This window comes from Lactuca virosa, chromosome 4 (assembly GCF_052849685.1).
Source record: "Lactuca virosa cultivar CGN04683 chromosome 4, Lactuca_virosa_CGN04683_v6, whole genome shotgun sequence".
NCBI classification, from domain to species: Eukaryota; Viridiplantae; Streptophyta; class Magnoliopsida; order Asterales; family Asteraceae; genus Lactuca; species Lactuca virosa.
The window spans coordinates 383,069,207-383,086,599 of record NC_136429.1 but is presented as its reverse complement, the minus strand read 5'-3'; positions in this window follow the sequence as shown (position 1 = coordinate 383,086,599).

The following is a 17,393-nucleotide window of genomic DNA, read 5'->3' as shown; positions in this document are numbered from 1 at the left end:
CGCGATTTTAATGAAAAAACTCGGCGAGTTTGGGTCCTCCAACTCGACGTGTTGCGCCTATTTTCAGAATATATTTAAGGATTGTTTCTATTCGAAACCCTAACGACCATTGGAGGCTTTTAGCGACTTTTGGAGGCCAGATACATTCTCAAGAAGCTTTGGAACTCAGAATTCGACAAGAGGTTAATTTTGAAGAGATCAAAGGCAATTAATCATTACTTTTCTCTTAATTCTTTCTGTGAATCATGTTTGCAACATTAGATTTAGATTTTATGTGTTTATGTGCTGAAGTTATGGGCAAAAACACCATACTTTCATTTCGAGTAGATAATCTTATGAATATGGTTTGATTAGTGGCTTTGGATTATATTGATTTGGTTATTTATCTTGTTAAGCTTGTTAAAAGATCCTTATGTGTTAATGATAATTATTTTCTGTTGATGTCACACCCCAAAACCGGAACGGCGGAAACGTTCGGGGGTGGAGGACGTCATGTACAGTATCACAACAATGCAAAGTAGTAAACAAGCAACAACATCATCCATTGCATTAATAATATAATTTAATACAGGTGTGTTCTGTCAAGTTTTATAGACATCAAAATAAAAGATGAGTCTTGAATGAGCTCCATCTTCTCTCGTACCTGGCTCCGGTACCTGTCTACTGGCGACCTGAGAATACAAGTTATTTTGAAAGAGTTTATCAGCTTTAAAGCTGGTGAGATCATAAGTATATTAGTGTCTTGTATTTGTATGAAAGTGTTTGTAAGTCTGTAATGTATAAGTTTTCTAAAAGTTTGTAATTGTTTGAACTCTCCTAGAAAACCCTATGTTTCCTACTAAAAGTAGCCTTCTACCAAGGCATCTAGTGTCTGTGTGTGTGTCACTTGTAAGAGTATGTATTTTCCCAAATCTGTCTATCATTAACCAGAAATATAGTTTTTACATTATTGTTTATTGTGTGAATATCACAAAGTAAATGTAAAGGGAAAATGAAATAGTACTATAGTGTTGTATTCAGTAACGACTGCTGTACTAACTACTTTAAACCAATTGTTATTTAAAGTACCATGTGATCGGCCTGTATCCTGCTACCGACTCTAGTAAAACGACGATGTAAGACGTCGTAAGAAATGACGTTTGGCACCCGTAGACTTGCAAGTCCCACTGTAGCGAGCAGCAAGGTGTAGGATAGTCAATCCAGTATAGATCTATACACAAACTCATACGCTCTCCACTTAAGGAGATTCTGGATACAAAACGGGTCATGACAGGTAGTGCCATGCCCCCGTTAAGTGGCTCACATAATTGTAAGTAATGTATATGTATATGTATATGTATGTGCTAGCTGTATTGTGTGTTCTTTCTCTGTCTAGCCTGTATGTTTTGTTTCTCATAACTGTGTATTATGTTTGTTTCTCATCACTATGTAGAATCTCTTTAGAAAGAAGATCTTTTGTCTCATGGTAGCCTGCTCCAGTCCCCTTACGAAACTTTCATCACTATGTATTACTCATGAATGAACTGACTCATTGTATGTTTCATTGTTCTAGTAATAGTATCTTCCTAAACTATACGTATTATAGTTTACTAGTAATGTTGTTTGTGTATATGAACATGTTTGTATACCTTTGCTACCCAAAGGCATTGAACTGAATGAAAGAAGTAACCTTGTATATCTATACACATATACATGATATATAACTAGGATTCAAACGACCTTCGGATAAATAACCCGAATACCCTAAGTCCACAACCAAACAAGGAACATGAAGTAAGGTGAGCTATCAGTCTTAAGTCCTTTCAATCCTACTTATATAATTATATCCATATAGATACACAGAATATAAGTTAAAAGAGTTTAATAAAAGTATTTGATATGTAAAAGAGTTTGTAAAATAGTTTGAAGTAAAACAGTTTGATAACACAGTTTGAAAAGTAAGAAATCCACTTGTTTGGTAGTTATTAATCACATGTGATTGATATAATAACTATAATAGTTCAACTTGTATCCCCCCCCCCCATAAAAGCATTTAAAAACATTTAAAAGGTTAATTAAGGGGTATGAACTCACCTGTAGTGAGTGGTTTGGATGAACGGAAAGTATAGGATGCTAGGTGTCAAGTGAAGACTTGTACAGACACGATGATCCTAGTTAACATATAATATCACATATATGTATCCAATTAGTCTTTAAACAACTAATTAACAAAGTTAAGACATCCTAGGACATGTAAAACACCTTATTTAAGGGCTATAAGTCCTAAGGATTGCATCTAAGTGTTGTAGGACATTGCTATTGAGTTTAGGGTTCAAGGGGACCCTTTATTGGAGTTTACGGTTTTGTGACCATAACTCATTGAGTTTACGGTCGTAAACCCATGAGTTTACGACCGTAAACTCATGGTACTTTTACCATGTTGAGTTTTGAAGCTTTACAAGTCCTAAGAAGCATTCCTACTTAATGTATAAGCCTTAGGAAGAGATTAGGGCACCATTTCACTCCTTTAGGGAGTTTACGGTCCTTGGACCATTTGTCTTTGGGTTTACGGCCGTAAACCCAAATGATTTACGGTCTTTTGATGTTTTCAAGTCCTAAACACATTAAGGAAGGGGTCTATGCTAGTTTCCAAAGCTTTGTAAGGGCTAGGGCACACTTTAGCACCCTTTTTAGGGTTTACGGTCCAAGGTGTTCTTGGACCGTAAACACCTTTGATCCTTTGATTCTTGGTGTTTTCTAGTTGATTAAGAAGTATAACAAGCCCTATGACACACTAGGGTAAGAGTACTTACAAGTAGAAGTTTGAAAAGGTGGTAAAAGTCCAAGAACACTAGTGTGTGTTCTTGGTGTTCTTGGTGAAACTAGAAGATCTACACTTTTGGAATGATTTCACAGATGGAATCATGTGAGATCACTAGATTAAGTAAGATATCAACTTTTTAGGGCTAGAAACACTTACAATGTTGAAGATCAAGAAGAAAAGTCGATGATACTTGAGAGAGAATTGAGTTTTGGATCTTGAAATTGTGAAAAGTGATAAATAATGACTAAGTGTCATATTTATACCCTCTTTTAGGGTTTACGGCCGTAAACACCTTTGTTTAGGCCGTAAACTACAAACTCTTGGAGTTTTGGGACATTATTGTTGCACAATAAACCCTAGGGCATCCTCTCTCCTGTTATCTCCTGAAGTACTAATCTTAAAATACCCAAACTTATTCCAAAAAGCTTGAAAATTAGCAGAAACAGTTTTGACTCCTATTGAAGTCAATGGTTGTACATACTAGAAATTTCGGGTTGTCACAGTTGATGACTAAGTATATTGAGTTGTATGAACATCTGCTTGATTACTTGAATCTGATGGTTTTGTGAAAACAATATTTTATGCCTAGTGTTGATAAATAAGTTAATGTGTGAGAACGTATGATGACCAACCATATATGAGTTAATTGAACCAACCAATTTGATTAACTATTATTACAAGTGTTGCTTGATTCGAATTGAACACTAGTAAATTCTTTGATTTAATCACTTGATCACTGCTTGAATTCATTTAATCTATTGCACTTGCCACGAAATCAACCATAGGAATAAGTGAATCGAATCTACACGGAAGTCTCTTTAATCTTTTTGAATCTATTTTTCTTTTGTTTCTCTTTTAGTTGTTAATCGTTCTTTGCTAAAGTGTTGTGACAACCCGAAACTTTTTTCGTTATCCTTACCCAGTTTCCGTTTATAAAATTTGGGTTTTAGTTAATTCCGTCAAATTCCTTAATTTGGGAACGACCTTACGTTCTAAATAAATCCGAATTGATTTATTTCCGTTCAGGTTAGTATTATTTTTGGTCTAAAGGAATATTCTAAACTCAATCCGATCGAGCTTCGTATTCGAAAATGAGGTTTTCTAAGTCAAAGCATAGCATCCGGGCCAAACAAACCTTCGAGAGGAGCTTACGGCCGCAAACATAGCTTACGGCCGTAAACTCTGTTTACGACCATAAACCTTATTTACGGCTGTAAACCCTCCACCCCACCCCTTGACCGTAAACTCACCCCTATATAAGGGATGAGTGGCCTTCATTTCTCACTTTACACACTCCAGAAGCTTTCTCTCTCTACTCTCTCTCTCTCTCTTCCTCTCTCTACAAACTTCGAATTCTCTCCAAGATCTTCAAGAAGTAAGTGTTTTTCCACCTTAAATGTTGTTTCAAATCCATTTCTAGTGGTAAATCCATGTTCCTATCTCATGAATCTCATCTTTTCTAGATTTTCTCTCTCACCAAGAACACCAAGAACACACACTAGTTCTTGGTGGCTAAAAACCTCATTTCAAGTTTCTACTACGTAAGTACACTAACCTTAGCTTGTTGGATACAAGAATCACTTGTTAAACACCTAGAAATCGTGACCAGAAGGGTGTTTACGGTCAAGGCAATCTCCCTTGACCGTAAACTCTATTTTAATGGTGCAAAGTTGCCACAACACCCTCCTAAGCCTAGAAACGAGGCTTAGAATACTTCCAGAAGGCTAGAAAGGACCATGAAACACCGAAAATCGCATCTTTTCGCCAAAGTGTTTACGGCCGTAAACCCATGGACCGTAAACACCTGGTCCGTAATCCCATGGACCGTAAACCCATGGACCATAAACACCTGGACCGTAAACACTTGGGCCGTAAACTCCTGATTACGGCCGCAAACTCCCCTCTTCAAACTCATGTGATTCTAACACTTAGTTTTAAGTGTTTCCTAGTCCCTAAGATGGTTTCCTTCCATAACAAATAGTGTTATGCCCTCACCTAATGTATATATGTACTTTTACATGCTAAATAGGATCCGTTTGTGTCTGAGGCTTTATTTGACACTCAGCAATTCCTAGCAACTTACACTCGAATCCCACGTCAAACAGTGAGTTCATACCCCTACGCTTTTCCGAGTTTTCATGTTTTCAGGGGGGGGAATACAAGCAAAAGTACAAGGAAACTTGTGCTCAAGTATATTATTTTGTTTAAAATAATTATATGTTCAGTATGCTTTTAACACAGAAAACAGTTTTACCAAACGATTAAGAAATCAACTCGTACAAACAATTTTCAAAACTAAAGCAAGGAACTTGTGAATCTTGTCATAAAATGTGATATTTTGCAAAGGATTCATACAAAACATAAACAGGATTTTCAATATTATTACTTGTAAATTTGTTAGGCTAAGTTTTGAGACACGTCCTTGGTAACACTCCACCGGATACGAGAGTGTAGGACTAACCCTTGTAACCAGAATCTCTTGGAGGAAGAGCGTAACTATTGTGTATAGATCTATATGGGACTGACTATCTCGCACCTTCGCTGCCAGATACAGGGGGACCATTACGTTCAGGGGTGACAAAGTCATAAAAAGATACTGGCCCCTGTTACGTGCCTTATCCAGTCTAAGTACGGTTATAACACTCACAACTTAGGTAGCGAAAATTTACTTTTGTAATAATGAAACAAGTGAACTAACCTCAAAGTAATAACCGATTTGATTACTAGAGGGCATTAGTAATACCCTTAGGATCTAGTTCACTACTTATTTATTAGTTTTATTTATGTAATAAGGCTAATACATCTCACCGAGAACAAACAGGGTTTTTCAAGGAAACTACATCTAACGATACAAGTATGGTAGATACTTGTACACCTCATACCATAACAGATAACCAACTATCAATTTTCAAGGAAAATATAGGATTTTCCTGGGATAACTCAACCTTACAAAAACAGGCTGTTAAACAAATAACGAATGGAAAAATCAAACATATTTCATAAGAAAATATAGGATTTTCTTGGGAAACACTTTTCAAAGGATCAAAGAAACATTTCTTTCAGCAGAACTAAACGCTTATGAACTCACGAGCTTTATGCTGATATTTTAAAACTGCTTGTATTCTCAGGGCAACAATAGACAGGTACTCTTGCCAGCTTTTGGAGAAGACGGAGCATTTTGGAGTCACGTCTTTTACTTTTGTTATATACTGTTATGTATAAACCATGTTTCCAAACAATGTAAATATTCTTATTATAATATAATGGTTGTGATTACTTCGCTTACTATGATACAACTGTTTTGATACTACACATGACGTCCTCCGCCCCGGAACGTTTCCGCCATCGGTTTCGGGGTGTGACAAGTGCTCAAGTAATTGCATAAGTTTCTAGTCTTGCAAAACTAGAGAAAACCCATTTTTAATAAATGTTTTATTTAGATAATATTAGTAATATTTTAATTGTATATCATTCCCTGAGTTTGATACCCTACTTGCCTACACTAAACTGCTAATCGATAGGTACACTGCCTTCTGTGTGTTTGTTTTTGTGTTCAAGTTAGTTAGAAATAAAACTAGTACATTCTACACGTATCAGGCACTAAGTCATATATTACTGGGGGCAGTGAAATGTTGCTAGACGTTCACCAGTATCTATATCAATCTATGATGAGTCTTGTGCAAGTGGGAGATTGAAAGATCTATATGACCAAGAGTCATTATAGAATGATATTGCTAGATAGTATCTAATCCTAAAAGGTCACACTAACTTCAACTTGATGCAAATATATTATTTATAAGAATTTGATTCTTGATATATATATATATATATATATATATATATATATATATATATATATACATATATATCTTGTAATTAATTATAAATTATTTATTTCATGGTAATTTTAATTTTCAATGTTAAGTATCAAAATATATCATAATCTATCATAAGGTATGATTTATTATGTCATGTACATCTTTTTGGACCAAAAAGGTTTTTTGTCTTATATGGATTTATATGTTTTATAAGTTATAACAATTAGAAGAGTTTTTATAGAAAAACTAGCTTCTTTTTATAAAATAATCAAGGAGATGATAAAGAAAAAAGAATACTTGCTTTTGATTAATTTATTCAACACACCAGGCTCTAAGAAAGCATGGCTAGTTTATTTGATGAACCATGGGTCTTAAAGTGATAAGACCTATGGGATAAAGGCTAAAAGTAAGGATTTAAAAGAACTAGTTTTCTAATTTCTTTCACTAAGTGAAAACCACGAAATTTGTGGCCTCGAATCTCCATATTCTCTTTAGTTTTTGTCTCTTAATGTGTTAAGAACATAAAGATGAAGATGACACTTGAATACTCTCTTTTAAGGCAAACTACTTTCTTTGTCTTAAAAGCTTAAGAGATTCTTTTATTCCAAGAAGAAGACTAGCATCTTAGCAAGTTTATTTATTGTTAATGGGTATCACTAGAGAACTTCTACCTTGAAGTTTTATGCCACACTTCATCAACTTCCAATCTCCCATGAGAATCAAAGTCTTCAAAGATTGTACACTTTTCTTTCTATGGTTCTTTTTATCTTTCTAAGTATTGCAAAATGATCTTTTGGTGGGAATAAATCAAGTTTTTTTTTGTTCAAAATCAAAGTCTTCTGTTGCCATGTTTATGTTTTTAAAACAAATTTTGAATAAAAACCCAACAGAGTAGTCAATCATAACATGTTTGTTTTCACTTGTTTCAGTCCCAACTTTCAGAGTTTTGTCTGCTTTTAATTTAAGTTTTAACACTTTCTAATTTTTTTTCTTAATTTTATATATGTGTTTGTTGGTTTATTTTTTATTTTATTTTCTAACTCAGCATCTTCGTTATTTATCTGCAAAAAACAAAATTCCAAAAGCATTTTAATACATTTCCGTAAAAATAGAAACAAAATTTTATTAAAATGTTTTGTTTTTCGATTTTACCTTTATCGGACACAATTCTAAAAGCTCTTGTAAATGGAATATAGCTTCTTCTTCCATAAAACCCACTCTTTTTAACAATGCCCATGCAAAATCGTCTTTGGACTAATAGGGATGATTAAACATCATTAGGAAAAAAAATTGTAATACGTAGTTATTCCTGATTGTCATTTCGTACATCATTTCGGAATAGATTGTCGGGTTTCGGACTATGTTCTTCGTGTTTTGTACTTACAGTAACATTTTGGGTTGCCTACAAAATCTATTTTCGGTCAAGAAAAACGATCCTAAACACACTCCACTCCAAGATACTTACATGGGATTCATACACGTACAACGATAGAAAAACATTAAAAATAAATAAATAAATAAATAAAAATTCCAGACTAGATCATCGTATTTTGGACTTGTACATCGTATTCAACTTTGTGCAAGATCACAACGAACATACTCTCTGATACCACTGATGGGTTTCATAAATAACAAAAATCATATTTTTGGTGGAAAACATAAAAACCTAAATTCGCATACACCCTAAGGGATCTATGTTCTCACTATGATATGAAAACAACAATTTGAATTCAAGAACCCTAAAGTAGATTGCTATTTTCGAAATTGGAGAAGCGCTATTAATAACATACCCTTTAGTTTATTATTGTAAATAAACTTGAATTCCTTCTTTGTAGATCTTCAGAAAGCAAGCACCAGAAATCTTGTGCCTCTCATGGATCACACCCAAACACTAGAAGTTGGAGGTTATAGAAAATAGAGGAGAGGGGAGAGGATTTTTGGCTCTAGGGTTCCTTAGGAAGAGTGATGAAAATATTGTTGGGCTTTGAGCATTCTAACACTCCTATGGTGTACATGCAACCCTATAAACCTTGGATCTATGTTTTCTCTATTATACATGCAAATATTAACTATTCCAAGGTTTCATCCTAACTAGCATATTATGAAGCACCTATACTACAAAGTTCTTGTTAAATGACATACCTTTTGATGTAGCTTGATGTCTTCAAGCTTTAAGAGCTTAGCCCCAATAGTTTGGAAGCCTCAAATGGAATCACAAATCACCAAAACACCTTGGAAGAACTTGAGAGAATATGTATGCACACTAAAATCGGCCCACTCTTATTTTCACACACTTGTACCAATTTTGTGAGCCAAGGACCCCTTTATGTATTATGGAGGATTAAGGTTACATCCATGTAAACCCTAATACCCATGACCTTTCATTTCCATAGGATCCATGGGTTAAAAGCTCCATGGACCATCCATGAAAGCTTAGCGCAACCTAAATGAACTTGGCCCATTCCATATATATAAGAGTCCATATTTAATTAGTTCTTTTTGATCAGTTAATTAATTCTAAATTAATTCTTGATCAATACTAATTAAATAATATGATTCCATATTAATATATTAGAACTTATAATATATTAATATAAATCATAAATATACTATTCTCAAAAGACTATCCATATAAATTGTGCCGGTGAAGTGCAACCCAAATGGATCATGCCGGGTCGGGTCTAGTACATACCAAATATAGTTAAGGACTTAGACATTAATCCAACAGTCTCCCACTTGGATAAGTCTAAAACTATTATTGAGTATGACTTCAAAACCTAACTAGCAATCGTAGCTCTTAAAGCCGCTGTCGAACTCTGACCTTGTCAATGACTTGTCCATTAGATAAAGGATCATATATTCCTCCATTCAAGATATCATATGGACTGAGACATGGATTATAATCATTCTCTCTGTCTATTTGTTGTTTCCCGATTTTCGATTTATGATGACTGACTGATTGAACAAATCAAATCTGTCCTGGCTTGGCCAAGCACTCACATGTGTCATCGCTAAATCATCGAGGGGCCCACAGATATCGCTTTTATCCCGAAGGTAAAAGGAATGGATAAACTTCGACTCATATGGCTTGTTCTACTACTTGTTGAATCATACACAAAGGAACGTTTTATAACATCGAGTTACCAATGCGTTTTCGTGCATTCAATGTATAACCAACTCATAGTAACAACTCATATCTCTAGGTTTTAAGAATATAAGATATTATCGTCTCATGATCACTCGTGATAAAATCCATGAAGCGATTCAAATGAGCGTGGGTTGAATCCAGTACTCAGAACTTATGAGCACTCATGAGTGTTGTAGCACCACTTTGTCCACCAACTTGGACCTCTACAAACCAACCCATGACAGTCTTGATTCATATCTACTTCCAACATATGACCGACTGTGGATGGTTTGAATAACTTAATCATTCAGGAAGAGCGACTTAGTTATTCAGGAAGTCAAAACATGCAAAGTGAAACACAAGAATAAATGAATCAAATATGGTATCAAACCCTATGAATATAAATAAACACTTTTATTTATCACCATACTGATTACTCATTATTCATTGTTTCGGTTTTATCAACTTTATACTTGAATAAAAAACACTAGTTGTCCCATGCTCCAAGCATGTACACTATGTTTTTCTTAAACAATAGCTTTGCCATACACCAAGTATGTACTCTATGTTTGTCTATGATCCTTACTTTGTGAAATAAGCCAATTGAACATAATTTCAATGATTCTAATTTCACACTCCCAAATCCTTATCGAAAAATGTGAGAATTTCAAATTCCTATCATTTATCGAAATCTGTTTAGATTTTAAACTTATATGCACTGACCCTCCTGTAATGAATATGTACAAAGTCACAAAGACTTGTCAATAGTCATTATAAGGTATTCCAATGGAGATCAACTCCATGGAAACTAACTCTCATATTCAAAGTACATTGCTTTGGACATGCTTCTTGCATTAAGTTTTCTAATTTTACACAGATAACTTCCACCTATGGAGACAACTCCATATTCTCATTTTGACTATCACTTCTAAATAAGAGATGTCTCTTTTCAGAATATGTCAATATGGTCCTTCCAAAATTAGCACTACTTCCAACTGTCCCTGAGCAACCAATCTTTGGTAAACCTCAGATTGTCCTCGACAATTGCTTAATCATTTTAGTCATATCCAATTCTAGACCTTTTCCCTTCTTAATGCCTCTGGGCATTTGGCAAAATTTAGAAATGACAAATATTATAGCACATGCAATCGATCCTGTACCCAAAGCAAATGGTACACGATTCATGATGTCTCACATAAAGACATGATTCTAGACCAGTCTTTTGCTACAATATTTTTATTTGCCATGTTTTCAAAATTTGACTATGAAGAGGGATGTCGTAATCATAATCGAATTTTAAGAACGCAATATATAGAATTTCCTTAAGTTGAACCAATCCAACATGAAATTCATATATATATTCTTGACTAAGGATGATTAAGGTCTCAATCTAAGCCTTTAGAACTGAAATGAAGTATATCCTCTCCCTTAATTATAGCAAAACAACTTTTTCAATCCCTGCAGCCTCACGAATTGAAACTTTTGTTTTCTATAATTAACATTTGCTAACTTGCAACACTAACAATAATTATCATGCTCCCACTAACATGATGATTATTAGCATAACACTTATGCTCCCACTAGCTTTGACATGTATTCATAAATCAGCTGGACTTCTAGAAATCAATACTTTATTGACTTTCTTACCAAAGTTCAGATTTCTGATACGAGATGCTTTGATAAAACTTTATCAAAATCATACACCTTTCCTTAGATAGCATGCATGTGTGTCTAAACAATTTCAGAACAATGAAAAGGGATGCCGTAATCATAGTCTCAATTGTTTAGACCTTTTGCCATCTGCTTCAAATCTACTTGGTGGAAGTGTTTCCTCACCATCATTTTCATGAATCGGAGAGAAACCTTATGACCCTTAGATTTTATGGTGTATGTGTTCTTATCCATGTGAATCGTCAAAACTAGTCACAAGACAAGGATAATGACAAATCCAAACTCATATGGACTGAACTTATGCAATCTTAACTTCTTGCCACCTAGCAGTACAGGGCCTGTCATTGCTTCCAAGTTGTTATGCAACCAATTGAGAAATTTCAGAACTCCTATGCAAAGCCAACTTTAACTGGAATGGGCACATAATATGTCAACACGATAGGTTATAAACCTCAAGTCGTGTGCTAGTGAAGAACCTCAGGTTTTATTCTTGATTAGTTCTTGAAATTCTTTTTAGGATCTTTAAGACTCCCACTATCCTCTTGACATATAAGACTATCTTGCCAAATATTCAAGAGATAGTGCGGATTCTTTATCAAGACAAACACTTCACACAATTGGCCTTAGTTGGTCTTTGTTTTATCCAAAACATCACAACTTACCAATTTCAAATGTACAAGAGTAGGACACTTTTACTTTTACATTTGACAAGTGTTTTAAACCTTTCTTTAAGATATGACACTCAATTTACAATCTTGGAGTATGATTCTAAGAATTGTTTTGGAACGAAGTATGACTCATCTTCCTGATCTAACCATTTCAGCAATTCATGACTCTTCTTCTTAGTCATAAGAATGCACTAAGATGACCTTTAGTGGACTAATTGTGATATGATTTCTAAATCATTAAGATGATCACAAACATGATACTAAAGTACTTTCCCATATTTTCAGATTTGAGAAACTTTTATCTTTCTGCCTAATTTGATTCTTCCCATTCGTTCTGCCATACATTGAGACTTTTCCAATGTTTCAGAATTATACTTAAAGTTGTAAGTATAATCATATTTACTAAACTTTAGTAAATCAAATAGTCTTAACGAGCTTTATGGTGGACATGACCAGTGCACAAGAATGTGTACTCGATCCCTTTAGTCCTTCACTTGACTCAAACATCCATGTGAACAAGTAATTAGTCTTGATTTTCCAATGCTTGAAAGTTCTCATTCATCATACTATTCAACTTGCATGATTCCAAGTTTCGGTCCAACTGAAACTTGGGTGATGAGGAACTTTCCTGATTTGGTAAATTTAGACACTACCACAAATGAAAGAATCAAATCCATTTTCCAATATTGCTGTCAGTGAAATCATATAAGCAACAATTTTCCACAAATGTCATTGTAAGGATACTTCAAATATCTAAAAATTAAACAATTTTCTTTTATTTTAAAACTTTGCGGAAAAACTTATCCTTACAATCCACATGGAAAATTGTTGTTATCTATTCCTTAGCAATATATCATAACTTCTTAAGCAACTGCTCAAAATTCTGATGCGATCGAAATCCACCTTCGCGATCAGAATCATCATATACTTCCTTTAAGATTTCTCTCTATTCTTTGATTCTTAAAACATCAACATGTGACCCAGTCACATCATGTAATGAGGATATCAGAATAGAACCTAACAGAGTTAGATAATGGGCTCTACCTGATGTAGAGTCAAACTTATTGACTTTAACATCCTTAGGTAAATTTGGCAGCTTTGCAATCAACGCCCCTTCCTTTGGCAAAATAAACATATGGACCCTTTGGTAATGGGACTATCTCAGACTTAGCCTTTCTCTTTACCATTTGGTCAACCGGGTTGACTATGGCCAATCCCTTTCCATTGGGAAGAGAATGTTTTTTCTGGATTTCCAGTGTCACCATTGTCACTGTCCATAAAGTTTTTGGGAAGTTGATCTTCTAATCAAATTTGCTTTACTATCGTTCCAAATCATTGCTGATTCAGCAGCACCAAGAAAATAGATATGATCATTAAGGTTCATGTCATAGTCTGTTTCATAGTAGTCCAAAGGAACTCACTATGTGACTTAGAAAGTGAATGAACATCCAACTTTCTCAAGACTTTGACACCCAACTCTCCCGGCTTGTCAATATGTGACTTCATCTCTAAGATGTGATCACACATAGACCTTGCTTGCCATTAGGGCTTGAGTGACCTTGAACTTGTGGGTTAGGGAGAATAATTGGAGGAGGTGGAGGAAGAGAAGTATGACTTCCTTGAGCCAAACTCGGGAAGTCATATTCATTAGGAAAGCTTGGTTTGGGAAGATCATTGTTGTCTAAACCAGACATCAACAATGGGAGAAATTCACGTAAAGTTGATTTAAGTCCTTCATATAACACCCAATATGATATATTAAGGCTAGGACCCAACAAACTATTTTATAACTTGGAAGAGGGATGCCGTAATCCAAGCTATAAAATATTTGAAGGTAGGTGAATGACGATTCATCAATTTCCACAAAGATAAACGAAATGTATTATTAGGTTTTAATTGGTTTTGAAACTCCTAGATTCTTTTGAGATTCATTGAACATTTCAATGGCATGTTTCAATCTCGAGTGTGCCCTTCAGGTTTTGTGACTGGGATGCCGAGGATCACAAAACAAGGTGTGAAGTAACCGTGCAAATATACTTGGTACCCTTAATATTTACCCCTCAATCGATGTTCCGGTTAACCACACACGCTCCAACAATACTATGATAAACATTAAGTTACCCTTTGCCTACCTTGTTAAGTCCAGGTTAGTGTGCCTGTTAACCACACACGCTCCACTAACAACTTAAACAGAGTGCAAAGTGTAATTTCATGGATTAACACCTTATTCACATTTTCCTAAGTAACTAAGATTGGGAATTTATAAGTGTTTAGTTACTTAGTATTTATCATTATACTTATAATGAATGGAGAATTATAGTCCTTGTCCTACCTGTTCGGCTAACGACCCTCCACCGGTCAAGGAAGCAGTGAGTGAGAGTGGACACCCATTAAACTGCCATTTTATAGGCAGTAACCTTATACCCCCCTTATAGACCGGCTTCGTGAATGAGGCCTACTAATGGTAAGACGACTTGCTCTTATACATATAATATATTAAACTTTTAATATTATAATAGTATAAGGGTGTATTTTAGACATTTAAAATACTTGGTGGTTTAATCTATTAATTAAACTAGACTTTTAATTTAATTAAACTCAAACCATATATTTATGGATTAATAATACTCTTTTAATTAAACGCTTTAATTAACTATTAATAAAGTCCATAAGAGTTAATTTGAACTATTCAACAAAACATCATAATTCCAATTATTAAACTCAAAATTAAAACCATTTAATTAATTGTTTAAGTTATGAACCCAAGAGTTTTAGAATTCAATTCTTTTTTTCATAAAAAACTTTTCTCAAATTCCAAAACTTGAGGGCAAGTTTTGTAATTCTTGAAAACCTTTGGATTCCATAACTTATGGAATTAATGGTGTTTTATGATGAAACTTTCCATGTTCCATAACTTAAGAACAAGTTATGGAATTCTTTAAAACATTAACACCAAATTTTGTAACTCCATAAAAACTTTGAATCAATTTTTTTTTATTTTTAAAAAAAACTTTCATATCCATAACTTATGGAAGTTTCAAAAACCCTTAAGATCACAACTTTAAAAAAACTTTTGAGCTACAAAATTTTATGACAAAATATGTAACTCCTTAAAACATTTAGATCAAACTTTTAAAACTAATAAAATAATCATATCATTTTATCTTTTACTAAATTTGACCTAATTCAACTCATATAACAAATGATTCAAATTTTACAAATATTTCGTTTTTCACAAAACAAGTAATCAATTACATTTATTTTGTTACAAGTTTCCAACTATTCATCTAACTACTAAAACTAATATCATCTCTTAATCCACTACTTATTTCCTAAAGGATCTGCAGGATTCTCTTCTGATGATACCCTCTTTATAATCAGGTGATATTCTTCTACTCTATGTCTGATATAATGGTACTTTCTATCGACATGTCTTGATTTTTAATGGTCACTCGGTTCTTTAGTCAAAGCAACCACACCTTCATTATCATAGAAAAGTTCCATTGGGTCCTGAATTGTTGGAACCACTACAAGATCTCAAATGAAGTTCTTCAACCATGCTGATTCCTTTGATGCTTCACTTGCTGTTATGTGCTCTGATTCATAGGTAGAATTAGCCATTGTGTCGTGCTTAGAACTTTTCCAAGGGACTGCTCCTCCATTTAATGTAAATACCCAGTCAGATTGAGAACAAAAGAAAAGGACACATAAGGGCGAACCATATCCTTTGTCCTTCGCAAATACTTGAGAATGTTCTTAACTGCTGTCCAACGAGCTCTGCCAGGATTTCCCTGATAGCGACTGACCATGCTTAAAGCAAATGACACATCGGGGTGAGTACATGTCCTAGCATACATGATCAATCCTACAGCTGAAGCATAAAGGACTTGACTCATATCAGTTATCTCTTCATTTGTGCTTGGGCTTTGAGTCTTACCCAATTTGGCGTTGCTTTGAATATGTAGCTCTCCTTTCTTGGAATTTTCCATACCAAACCATTTTAGTACCTTGTCCAAGTATGTATTTTGACTAAGTCCAATTAGTCTGTTCTTTCTATCTCTCAAAATTCTTATCCCGAGAATATAGGTTACCTCTCCTAGATCCTTCATATCAAAACACTTTCCAAGCCAAGATTTTACTTCTTGCAAGGTTGGAATGTTGTTTCCCATGAGTAGTATGTTGTCACACCCCCAAACCAGAATGGCAGAAACATTCGGGGGTGGATGACTTCACATAGTATCATAACAGTTGAATATTGTAAAGAAAGTAAGCACAACCATCATAAATATAATAAAAACTTACATTGTTGCGTGTAATACATGTTTCAAAAGAATATTACAAATATGATGATTTAAAATGTTTTGATAACAGACGGCTTAGCGTTCCTTCTCCAAAAGCTGATGGTTACCTGTATTACTGATTCCCTGAGAAATACAAGTAGTTTTGAAAAGGTGTCAACAATTAAGTTGGTGAGTTCATAAGCGTTTTTGTACTGAAATTTGTATGCCCTTTAGTAAAAATAACTGAACGCGTTTTCCAGAAAATCCAATATTTTCTACATATAGTTTGAAAAAGTTCCAAAGGCTGGAATGCAATAGTATCTTTCGTGCTCAAAAGGTGAAAGTGTATTTATACTCAAATAATGTATTTACTGAATGCATTCAAGGGTCTCGTAAATCAAACTTATTTTAATAATCCGTGTGAGTTTTATAACCATGCTATTGACCCAGACTGCCTGTAACAACGTTCTTCAGGCGTTGTAGTGTTATGACGTTTGTCACCCCAGACCTGCCGGTCTAACCGTAGCTAACAGTTTAGGTGCGAGATTGTCAATCCCGTATAGATCTATACACAAGTATCACGCACACCCTCCAAGAGATTATGGTTTATAATACAGGACTTGAAATGCGTACTTGCGAGTACGTTGAAGCTGAATGTCTCACAACACTTAGTATTAATAGATTTACGAAAAGAAAAGTTTATATTTCTTGTAGATGAAAGTATTTCATTTTACAGTGTTTATGTAAAGATGTAATGAATAACTCGTAAACTATACCCATTATAGTTTTTCGAAAGTGTGTTCCGTTTGGTGATAAAAACTAGATGTAATAGCAACTTTGCATGTAAAGGGTAACGTTGGTAGAAATATTGTTTATTTATAAACAAAATGTAGATAAAGTATTTGAAATCGTATCTAACGATGCGTATTCTAGATGTGAGTTTGTCTCGTGTTTCACTTGTATTTCCCCCCCCCCCCCCCTAAAACATGAAAAAGACGTGAAAATATAGGGGTATGAACTCACCTG